General features: G+C 36.0%; 1 protein-coding gene across 1 annotated transcript in view; it reads right to left on the bottom strand.

Moving 5' to 3' along the window:
* LOC113434113 (sodium channel protein type 2 subunit alpha) overlaps positions 1–5,787 on the bottom strand; it is an 86,840-nt gene extending 81,053 nt beyond the window's left edge. Inside the window, exon 1 of the mRNA XM_026697124.2 lies at positions 5,515–5,787. The gene's annotated coding sequence lies outside the window, so the exon portion shown is untranslated. The remainder of the gene's footprint in view (positions 1–5,514) is intronic.
* Between the last annotated feature and the right edge of the window lie 6,432 nt (positions 5,788–12,219).

Below are 12,219 nucleotides of genomic sequence, written 5' to 3'. Positions count from 1 at the left end.
ATACATAAAGGCCTCTCATCTATGCAGTTTCAAGCACCTCAGATTGTTGCTGAAATCTCTTTTCATATGCAAAGAAAAGTTGAGATATATATTCCAAATAAGAAATTTCCTGTCTCTTAGCTTTCCTCTTCCTAATTCCAGGAAACTATAGCAAACACGTAAGATTTTAGAATGTTCTGAAATATTGGATCCATTTTCTGCCCTCATTATGATCAATCAATATTTGGACAGAAAGAAAATAATTTGAATACTGAAGCTCAGGCGTTAACAAGTACACTTACTGTACATGGAAGGGAGTCAAAGAGTTGATTACTTCATTCTTGTATTTGCTTACTGGAACCTAAGTGGGCCTTATTTCCGTATGGGATTTATTCAAATAGAACTTTCCATAGGGCTCCAAACTTCACCTACCTCCATACTACATTCTGCCATTTCTAGCAGCTAATGCTTAAGTAAAAGACAAATTGTATATTTATATAATAGTTGCAATGACTGAAGAGTAAATTGACAGCTAAGGAAACAGGGCAGGGTGACACAGCAGCCAAAATAAAGGCAACTGCATTCATAGCACATAGAGGATCATCAGAGTTGGAAGGGGGTCTTTTAGTCCAATCACCTGCTCAAGCAGGAAGCCCTATAACATTTCAGACAAGTAGCTGTCTAGTTTTTTTCCTAAAGACCTCCAGTGATGAAGCACCCATAATTTCTGAAAGTAAGCTTTTCCACTGGCTGATTCTTCTCCCTATCAGGAAACTCCTTAGTTCTGGGTTGCTTCTCTCCTTGAGTAGTTTCCATCCATAGGTTCTTGTTTTGCCTTCTGGTGCTTTGGAGAATAGGTTGATTCCCCCTTCTTTGTGGCAGCACCTCAACTATTAGAACACTGCTATCGTATCACCCCTAGTCATTCTTTTTACTAGACTAGACTTATCCAATTCCTACAACTGTTCTTCATATGTTTCAGCCTCTAACCCCGGCCCTACTCATCTTGGTTGCTCTTCTCTGCACTCTTTTCAGAGTCTCAACATCTTTTTTATGTAGAATTCTTTATTGGCCAAGTGTGATTAGACACACAAGGAATTTGTCTTGGTGCACCAAATTTACCGTGGTGACCAAAACTGGATGCAATATCCCAAGTGTGATCTTACCAAGGACTTATAAAGGAGTACAATCCTATGCAAGATTCATGCTTCAAAACTCAAATGAAATATTTCCACACATAAGAGAATGCTGCTGTGTTTCACTGGCCATCCCATTTTCTGAATCATTTGCCAAGAGTACCCAATTCTGCTAGGTATCTACCATACTTGGGAATAAGTTACATTAAACTCAATAAGTTATTCCTAGAACAAAGGTAGGAAACCTTCACTAGGTAAAAAAACAACTGAGAGATTCTTACCATTTTATAGTATTTTGTATGTCTGAAAGTTTGCTTCTCCATTGACAGATCTGAGGTTACACCAGCATGCATATGTAGGAGAAAATATTGATTTTCCCCAACTTTGAAACAAGCGATGGGATCTTGCAATCCACTACCTTCTGTGCAGTGGCTGGGTGGATGAGGCCTATTGCCTTTGAATCTGTCATTTAAGGATGAGAAGGGATATCCTGGAAATGAGTCAAACCATTTCCTCATTTCTTGCAAAGTGTCACCACTTATGTCATTTCAACACAAGGCATACATCATCTTTAATCCTCTTGCCAAAGTCTGCTTCCAATTTTGCTTCTTCTCTAATTAAATGTTGCTGGTTGGTGTTTTATTTGGAGATGCAATTTTTAATATTTTCAATATTTTTTAATTAATGTATTGCTAGACTTTCAAAAGGATTACATGGCCTGAATGGCAAACATAGGAAGTACAAATAAATATTTCCCATTTTTCTCCAAAGCAAATAGCCTATTCAACTGAAACACAGTCTGAAGATGTTGAACCTACTATTAAATAAGTTATATTTCTTTTTCCTGGATTTCAGAATGGATGAAAATATGTGATAAAATTATGTTTGGTATTTAGGTGAACATTATACTATTCATATACGCACGTTCACAATATAATGATAATTTGCTATTGCTAATTTGCCTTTTTTTCTCCTGCCTTGGTCCCATGGTTTTCACTTTTAAAGGAATCTTCCTGGCCTAATGAATCTCCCTCTTGTTGTCCAAAGCTTACATTATACAAAATATAGTATAGTAAGTAATTATACTACAGTAACCCTGAGATGCAACCCCCAAAGCATTATTTAACAGCAGTACAACATGCCAAACAACCTTCTTTATGCTATGTCTTTTTTAATGTTGATTTTATGCGATCCCCAGCCAACGTGAGCGTATGTTAGCTGTATTTTGAAGTGGTGTTATATCATTGTTAATTGTCCCCACATTAAGGCAGAGGTTGTTTTTTTTCTCATCATTCAGATCCCTGGGCAATGTCCTTCTGGATCTTTCTATTTTGGGCAGAGAGAGTCTGGCTCTTTCAAATGGACACTCCTTCCATACTCACTGGGTCTGTGAGCAAATCTGGTTTGTGGGGAGTCTGGCATTGAAAGAGAGATTGTCTGACTAAGACAGATAGGGGCTATTCAGGGCAGTAGAAGAAGAACTCAGAATTCAGTCCCACCAACTTATCTTCTGTTAGGGAAGATATTTTGAAACATGGGCTTCATGCTCTTTCAGAAGAATACTAAACTTATGTTTAAAAGCAAACACTGGGCGGATTGTGTACAACAGGGAGATGTTGTAGTTCCACGAAATTCTCTTTTTATTCTATAAAATTCATCTTATTACAAAATTCCTGATGTCTGTCAGATAACACAATAGTGGCCCAAACCAGTGGACAACTCCATTCCAGTATAGTGCACAACTTCCCTTTGCCCTATATTAGCTACCAAGCCCAGAGCAGACAGATTACATGTGGGTTTTGTGGTTAGCCAGGATAAAAGGAGTTAAAATCCAGAATTTCCATGTGGACTGAATATCACACAATGCTGTATTTGAACTATGGCTTAGAAAAAAATGTTTTGAATTGAACATTTGGATATCTACTATATATAATTTCTACTAACTTCATTAATTATCTGAGAATAAGAATCCTCACTCAGATTTAAAATAGGATAGACAGCAGGCACAGTTTAATTAATCTGCATCGCTGATCCATGTTACTTTTGGCATTGTCTTACTCTTGCCCTCAGCTAAAAAAAAAAGGAATAGAAGAGAGCACAGACATTATAAAGATACATAGGCAACAATCTTCAACCCTGTACTTCACAGCAGAGGCATCAAATTTGACTTCAGTTTGAAGTAAGAAGAAATAGATATTAATTTCCTGGGCTTATTTCTCCGGCAATGACTAATAACATCTCTGTAGCATTACCCAGCCATTGTTGAAGCAATAAAAAAAATCTTGTTTTCTTTTACAGCTTTTTTTTTTTTGAACAGTTAAGTTTGGTAGACTTCAGAAAATAGTAATATCACTAATAGGAGAAATAACCTGAAAGTATCTTCCAATGTCCCCTTGATTCCAATAAGATTTAATCCTAGGGTGATCAGACATGGGATATAAAACTTCAAATGACTCAGTGGCAGAAAAGTGCTGAGATTGTCTCTATCTCTTTGCTACCATCTAGTGGTGATTTCAGTTTTTGCTTTTAGTCCAATAGACATTTAATTTTGGGAAGATGTCCATAGCAATAAGCATGTCTTTCAGAAGAAAAAGGTGAAGTACCATTGACCATGTAGTAGTATAACTTGATCTGAACTGCAAACATCTATAAGATGACTGGAAGGCAACAAAGTTTCTTTGTTTCTACGGTTTCTTATATCTCTTTGCTTTTATCTAGAGCTCATCCAGATTTTCAGGCCAATCTAGTTGCCTTAATTAGCAAGCTAGAAATAATTAATTGAGAGAAAATTCAGGCTGCTGTTTCTCGTGATACTTCTACCAAACAAAATGTACTGAAATATTAGCCAAAGATACATACATTATATTTTCATATGTCATAATAGTAATTAGGAATAATATTTTTTCATGATTGAACACAATTAAGAAAACAATTATCCTTGAAATCTCACCCAGTCCTAACATCTTTTTGGTAGTACCTAAAACTAAGTTATTCCAAAAAATTCTGCTGCCCACACAGGAAGGCAGTAACAATATAGAATCTATTCCAAAGAAAAACCATTATTTCTGTACTACAATCTTATTGAGAGATCAGAGCATGATCTAAGTAATGGGACAAACCACAAATGTAAATATATCCATAGGTTAATTTAGTATGAATTATTAGCTGTACAGACCAATACAATAATTCTAGAATAAAAGCTATGCTGTTTAATTAGCAGGCACACAGGCACAGATACAAGCATGAACCACTATTTTCAAAGGAAATATATTAGTGGGAATTAACATATAGCATAATTAATTCCTTGTGATGGCTTCTGTTCCTAACAGGCCTCACTCTTGCCTCAGAAACTTCTTATTAAAGGTTGAAAGTAGGGCTCCTTTCCTAACAATCACTATTCCAGCTATCACGTTCCACCCCTCACAAAACCTACTTCATGTGGAAAAAAAATAATATTTATAGAATTGGTGCATACTACTGCAAGGATCAAAAATCCAAGGAAAAGAGAGTATTTTTCTGAAAGCAGTCTTGCGAAAATAAGATAGACTATTATATGCATTTCTTCCCTGGAGCACTTTGATTTGAGGGCTTTATAACTATACTAAAGCCTTTTTTTTTTTAATGTCAAGCATATTTTCTTTCTTTCTTTTCAGAAGGAACATGACCTCCTTTGGAAATATAAAATATAAATATATTTTGGAAATATAAAATTTCTCCTTTGGAAATATTATATATATATATATATATATATATATATATATATATATATATGTATGTATGTATGTATGTATGTATGTATATATATATATATATATATATATATATAAATAAAATATATAAAATATAAAATACTCCTGGTCTCGCTTTAGAATAAATAAAGTCAAAATTTACCAATTGATCCAATCCATAGGAGGTGGAAGGGGAAAAATGCAATATTTACAGTTTTAAGCCATTATTGCAGCATAATCTTGTGTATATTTACTTAGAGGTAAATACTAAAGCTTTCAGTTGGGCTCAGGGCACGGTGTAAAAGATTATAGCCTAAAACAGGTAAGAGGGGTGGAGGCAGGTGGTCAGAAAGATAGAAATAATAATAATAATAATAATAATAATAATAATAATAATAATAATAATAATAATAATAACAACAACAACAATAACAACAACAACAACAACAATAACAACAATTTTAAAAAGCAGCACAAAACCACCCACCAGCACAGCATCACTTCAGCTGGATAATCCAACATGGCTTTAAATTGTCCCTGTTCCTCTTTGGATGCATCTGTACATCCCAGCCGGAGACTAAAACTGGATGCTTCTCTTTTTTCCATGAAGATCTCAGGTTGCTAACATTCCCACCACCCCCTTAGCCCGAGGAAATGGCTTGCCAACTTACCTGATGAAAAGGGAAGGACGAAGCACAGCCCTAACATCCATCTAAGCAGGAATATATAACACGCTTGCTTCCTATTGTAATGATCCAGGTCTCTGGCCACAAGGTTTTCTCTCTCTCTCTCTCTCTCTCTCTTTCTAGCTGGGTGTCTATATATTCACTTAATTTCTGCCTTCTTGGAGGAAAAGAAAAACACGGAGACCTTTCCAGAATCCTTGTGGCTCCTGCCTCCGCTTCCTGTTCTCAGGCTCACTCTATGGTACCCAACATATACCAGAAAACAGCTCATTAGGAGGGGGAAAGGGGGGAAAGGGGGAGAGGAGAGAGAAAAAAGATGGGGAGGGGGGGGACGCGGCACCTTACATGGCAGCTCCATCTACTGGCCAAGGGAAGGCATAAAAGAGAAGCCCAGTTTTTTTTACAGGCTCTTCCTGAATCAACAGCTTGATAGATGTGTTCCTCCAGGCAAGGAAAGGAGAGGCGCCGAGACATCACACGCACGCACAAACCCAGCGCCAAACTGAGTGCAGGGCGAAGTGGCAAGGGACACGGCAGAATATCTGCAGAATATTTCTGTCCTCCGGGCAACCTTCTGTGGCTGCCCAAACTCTCAGCCCAATGGTTCCTCTCCCATTCATCCTCCAGACTAGGCTATTAGTTGCGCTTGTTTCAGAAGATGGCCACTTCTTTCAAAGCTGCCTCACGGGTGTGATAACACTACTATTTCCTCTAAGGCCTCTTTCCAGAATTTGATCCACTAGTTGTGTGGGTTTTGTTTTTTTTCTCCCCATGCCATGTGGCTGCTTTCCAAACAAGGTTTCCTATAAGGACATTCATTTTGGGCCACGTGATGATAACTGATAACTCTCACATCTTTTTTTTGTTTTTCTTCCTTAAAAGAAAATTTCTGCTGGTGGAGGAAAAGTTTCAACTATTACCCGGTGGGGTGGGGGGAATCCATGAGCTTCAGAGGGCATGTAATCATATCAATTACCACAGCTGGCAATACTTCTAAATAGGCTGTGAGTTCAAAATGCAACATCTAGGGTAAATACTAATATTAATACCTGTCTACCACCTGAATAAAGGAATTCCACAAGACGAACTGAAAATGGCCTCGCGATAGGAAGTTGTGGTGTAGAGCGTTTAAAAAAAATGCAGTTTAAAAATTTCCAATCGTTAACAAAATCATTTACGTAATAACAGAAGGCACGATGGAATAGCATTGAGCTAAATCTAGGGAAAAAAATATTTATTTATGTATTTATTCAATTTCTATAGCTGTCTATCTTAATCCAATTGACTCTGGGCGGCAGAATGATAAATGTCTGCTGAAGCACGGGTCTAAAAGGTTAGACTGAATTAGGAAGAAAGCCTTATGAGACTGTTCCACATTGCTGATGAAAATAGCTTCCCTCCAAGGCCAGCCTACAACCTAGCCAAGACTAGGTGAGATCAGGAGAGCAACATTGGTGAAGTGACACTGGATGGAAGTCAGAAAGTAGTTAACAGCAGCTAACTACTTATTAATTTATTTTTATCCTGCCTGTGTTATTTTTTGGTAAATATACTCCTTTCTCCTCCTATTATCCCCACAACAATCTTGTTCTTTCCTTTTATGTACACTGAGAGCATTTGCACCAAGACAAATTCCTTGTGTGTCCAATCACACTTGGCCAATAAAGAATTCTATTCTATTCTATTCTATTCTATTCTATTCTATTCTATTCTATTCTACTCTACCCTACCCTACCCTACCCTATCCTATTGTGAACTGGGTTGAGATAAGAGAGAGTGACTGACTCAAGGTGACTCAGACAGCTTTCATATCTGAGATGGGACTAGAACTCACACTCTCCCGTTTCTAGCCTGGTGCCTTAACCACTAGCTCTCCAATCATAATGATGAAACATGCAAAGTGATTTTTAACACACACACAAACACACTGTGAACACTGCACTTATGCACTTGTATACAATTTAGTACATGTACTGCTATATCCTAACATTTACTGCTATATCTGCTATATGTACTGCTATATCCTAACATTTGATGCAAGGACAATATATTCTGGGATTTGGATCAAGATAATATGAAGCCCATTTTATCACCTTCCCCCTTCCATGTGGATCTCTGAGAATCAGCAAAGAGCCATTTCTGCAGCAAAATTAAATGCGACTCTGAGGTGAGATTGGTTGAGATTTAGCAGAATGCCAATTCTATGGCAAGACACATATTAGCTAATATTTCACGTTTGCTTCTTTCTGTTCGAGCTCCTAACAGTAAATTATTGCTCTAAATCAGAGGTGGGGAAGTATGGCCCCTTTATGATTTGTGGACTTCAATTCCCAGAATTCCTGCGCTAGCATGACTGGCCCCGGAATTCTGGGAGTTGAAGTCCACAAGTCATAATGGGGCCATACTTCCCCACCCCTGCTCTAAATTATGCTAGAAATTTGGGATAACTAAAATAATCCTTCATATAGAATTAGATAAATAATATAAGACATTCTATGAATTCAACCTAATGTTAAAGCATTCCACAATCATTAGGGAGTGATGGATTTTTATCTAGAAGGGTCAAAAGTTGTATTTGTATTTGCCAATGAAGCAAAGCTTGTTTAAAATTAATTTTTCTGATTGATTATTGCATAATACCTTGGGTGCACAGACATACAAAGAGCTAATCTGCTGAGTTGCCCTTATTTTAATTAAAGTCAAGTCACTGTTTAGGATTCCAAAATCATACCAGGATATACATGTGAATATTTTATATATTTTGTTGTCACCCTGCAACCAAATTTTTAATGAAAGCTGCCTCATGTAGTGTGAGAAGATCAATTTATGTAACAAAGAATGAATGCAATAGTATATTCTAATTGGTTCAAATACACTTGATGCTTTTTGACATTTTTTATTTAGTGATCTGTTCACCAGAATGGAAGTAAGAGGATTCAAAGAAGAATCCTCTCAAAGGCTTTGGCAGATGAGGTACATCAATTGCAATGTTATCTCTTTATTTCAGTGTCTCTGAGTAGAAGTTAACTCCCCAGGTGTCTGTGAAGATTCTCAGTCATCCAGGTCATGGTTATATCAAATATGCTTTTTTTTTCAAAACATAACTGAACTATGCTTTTTCCTTGAAGAACAAGGCATTTCTCTTCTCATCCAAGAAGTTTCATCAATTATGATGGTAAAGGGATGGAAGGATAGGTATCGACAGTTGGGATTGGACAGTGGGCGGATGGAAGGATTGTGAAGTTTGAAGTCTTCTGATAGCACTCTCTCTGTGAGCCATTGAGGGTACTTGGGGGTTTATCTGCGCCCTCAAATGGGATGGAATCTTTTTGGAACTGCTGAAGGGAGATAGGTGGTAACACTATCTATCTCCAATCTACAACACAGTCTTTTCAGCAATTCCAAGAAGCATTCCGCAACCATTTGCACTCTGATTCAGGTGAAGCTGGGGGTACAGATAACCCGCCCAAGTGGCCTCAACAGCTCTCAGAGAGAGTGCTAACAACCAGATGACTGCAAAGAAATATGATCCTTCCATCTCCTCCTTACTACCCTCTCAGAACTAATCCTTCCATCCCGCCCACCACCCAGTCAGAACCATCCCACCCCTCCAGTTCTTCGAAGAGAAGCAAAACATCTTTTTCCTCAAGGAAAAAATAGTCCAGTTGCCTTTTTAAAAAAAAAAGCATATTTGAGACAAACTCACCAGGAAATTGGAAATCTACCTCTAAATGTGAGGGGGGATCATTTTCAGAAATAATCTATGGGCTACAAAATATCACTTCTGAAGATATTCTGAATATTCATAAGGCAACATTGCAGTGAAAAACTCTAGGCCACGACTGCCCAATTTTTGGCTTGTCTGGGCTGCAGTGAGTGAAGAGAAATTAACTTGGGCCACATATAAAATACATAATATAGTTAATGTATATAAATAACAAATTTCCTTTAATTTTTTATGATATTGTGGTGCCGTATTACTAGTTGTCCAGGGCCACATGCAGCCCACAGGCCCTGGGTTGGACACTTTTTTTCTTTTTTTTAATTTTATTGTTTTTTAAAAACAAATATAAACAAACAAAACATAAAACCATCAAGCTATCTTCCATATGTGTACATACAGTGTGCCGGTGGGTTTACAAATTGTTTTGTGCTTCCATTTCATAGTCTTCAATTACAATTACATTGCATATAATCTCATATTTTCAATCAAAAATTAAATACCTTGGTATCATTATTAATCAATCATTTGACTATACTTTTATTCATTCATGTTTTACAAGATAATCATAATTTACTTAGTTTATTTTATAACAGTTCATATTATCATCCCAAATCTATCCTTAAATCATTTTGTAGATATAATAAGAAGTACATCTTTATATATTTATTATTTTCTAAAAGTCTACATATTTCATTACTATATTTTATTGTCTAACCATTGATAGAATAGATCCCAAACTTTATAAAATTGTTTGTCATCCTGTTCTCTAATTTCAGATGTCAATCTGCTCATTTCACCACATTCCAATATTTTCTTAATGATTTCCTCCTGTGATGGTGTTTTCTCATTTTTCCAGTTTTTAACAAATACAATCCTAGCCGCTGTTAATACATTTACAACCAGGTATTTCCAGTCTTTACTATATATTTCAGGTAAAATTCCCAATAAAAATATCTCTGGTTTCAAGTCTACATGTTTTTTTGTCATTTTTTCCAACCACATGTGGATTTTAGTCCAGTATTTTTTAGCATCCGCACAAGTCCACCACATATGGTAATATGAGCCAGGTGTCCGATGACATTTCCAACATTTTTCAGATTTGTTCTTGAACATTCTTGCTATTCTTGTCGGGGGGGAAATGCCACCTGTAAAACATCTTATACAAATTTTCTTTATATGCTGTTGACATTGTCATTTTATAATTTTGAGACCACAATTTTTGCCATTTCTCTAGATCAATCCCATATCCAAAATTCTTCCCCCAAGCAATCATAGTTTCTTTAACTTGTTCTTCTTCTAGTTTATTTTCTAATAAATATCCATACAATTTTTTAATCACCTTTTCATCAGTACCTGTCAAAATCTTATCTAAATCAGTAGAGTTTATCATAGAAACCTTCTGTTTTAGAATCTTTATCATACCTTGAATGTATTTGCGCATATGAAAACCAATTCATCTCTATACCTTGTTCCTCTAGCTTTTGTATAGATTTGAGTTCACCCTTTTCATTCAATATTTCAGCATATCTAACTGTTTGTTCCTTTTTGTATATTATAGGATAAGAAAATGCTTCAATAGTCGATAACCAGACTGGAATTTTCAAATAACATTGTCTTTTAATCTTCTCCCAGTTTAACTACAGAGACTCCCATATATAATGTCTTCTAAAATACCCCTGTGTTTTAGTTCCTTTATACCATAAAAAAGCATGCCACCCCAACAACAGATCATGTCCTTCTAATGTCAACAATCTAGTATTTCTTAGTGTTATCCATTCCTTAACCCACATCAAATTTGTAGCTTGCTAATACAACTCCCAATTAGGCAAACCAAATCCTCCTCTTATTCTAGCATCTTGCAAAAGTTTTAACTTTATTCTCGCTTTCTTACCTTGCCATATATATTTCAACACAATTTTATTTAAATCTTCAAAATAGTCTTTTCCAAGCCTAATTGGAATTGTTTGACACAAATATAAAATTCTGGGTAATATATTCATCTTGATTGTTGATATTCTTCCTATTAATGACAGTTGTAAATTTTCCCATTTCGCCAAATTTAGTGCTATCTGCTGTTTAAATTTGATATAATTATTCTCTTTTAGTGTACTGCATCAAGTATATCCCCAAATACTTGATCTTATTCGTGACCTGAATTTTCAATAGGTCTGCCAGTTCTTCCTTTTGTCTTGATAGCATATTCTTTGTCTTATCTTTATTTATTTTCAAACCAGCCACCTTTCCATATGTCTCTATCTTTTCTATCAATTTTGATGCTGTTTCAAGTGGGTCTTCTAAAATGAAAACCAGATCATCTGCAAATGCTTGCAACTTAAATTCTTCCTTTTTAATTTTCATCTCTTTTATATTCTTTTCATCTCTAATATTTCTACTTAGCACTTCCAAAGTTAACACAAACAACAAAGGTGATAGTGGGCACCCTTGTCTTGTTCCTTTTCTTATATCAATAGAGTCTGTCAGTTCTCCCTCTATCATTACCTTTGCCATTTGCTTATGATATATAGCTTCTATTGCTTGAATAAATTTTCTAGCAAAGCCCATATTCCAGCAGTAATAACATGAATCGCCAATTCACATTATCAGATGCCTTCTGTGCATCTAGAAATATCAAAGCCATTTGTTTTTCAGGATGTGCCTCCATTCATTTTGATCAGGATGGATAAAATTATTTAAGTATTTTTTAAGTCTTTCTGCCAATATTGAAGCAAAAATTTTATAATCTGCGTTTGGTAGGGAAATAGGTCCATAGTCCTTGATTTGTAATGGATCGGTCTCTTCTTTTGGAATAAGTGTGATATAAGCTTCTGACCATGATTTAGGTATCCTCTTCTTTAACATAACTTCATTCATAACTTCCAGCAATGGAAGATTCAACGATTCTTGTAATGTTTTGTAAAATTCTGCCGGAAGTCCACCTGGGCCTGGTGCCTTTCCATTATTTTGCT

The sequence above is a fragment of the Pseudonaja textilis genome, chromosome 1 (genome assembly GCF_049901715.1).
Source record: "Pseudonaja textilis isolate UNSWEBS1 chromosome 1, rPseTex1.2, whole genome shotgun sequence".
Lineage (NCBI taxonomy): Eukaryota > Metazoa > Chordata > Lepidosauria > Squamata > Elapidae > Pseudonaja > Pseudonaja textilis.
This window is presented reverse-complemented; position numbering and strand designations above follow the sequence as displayed.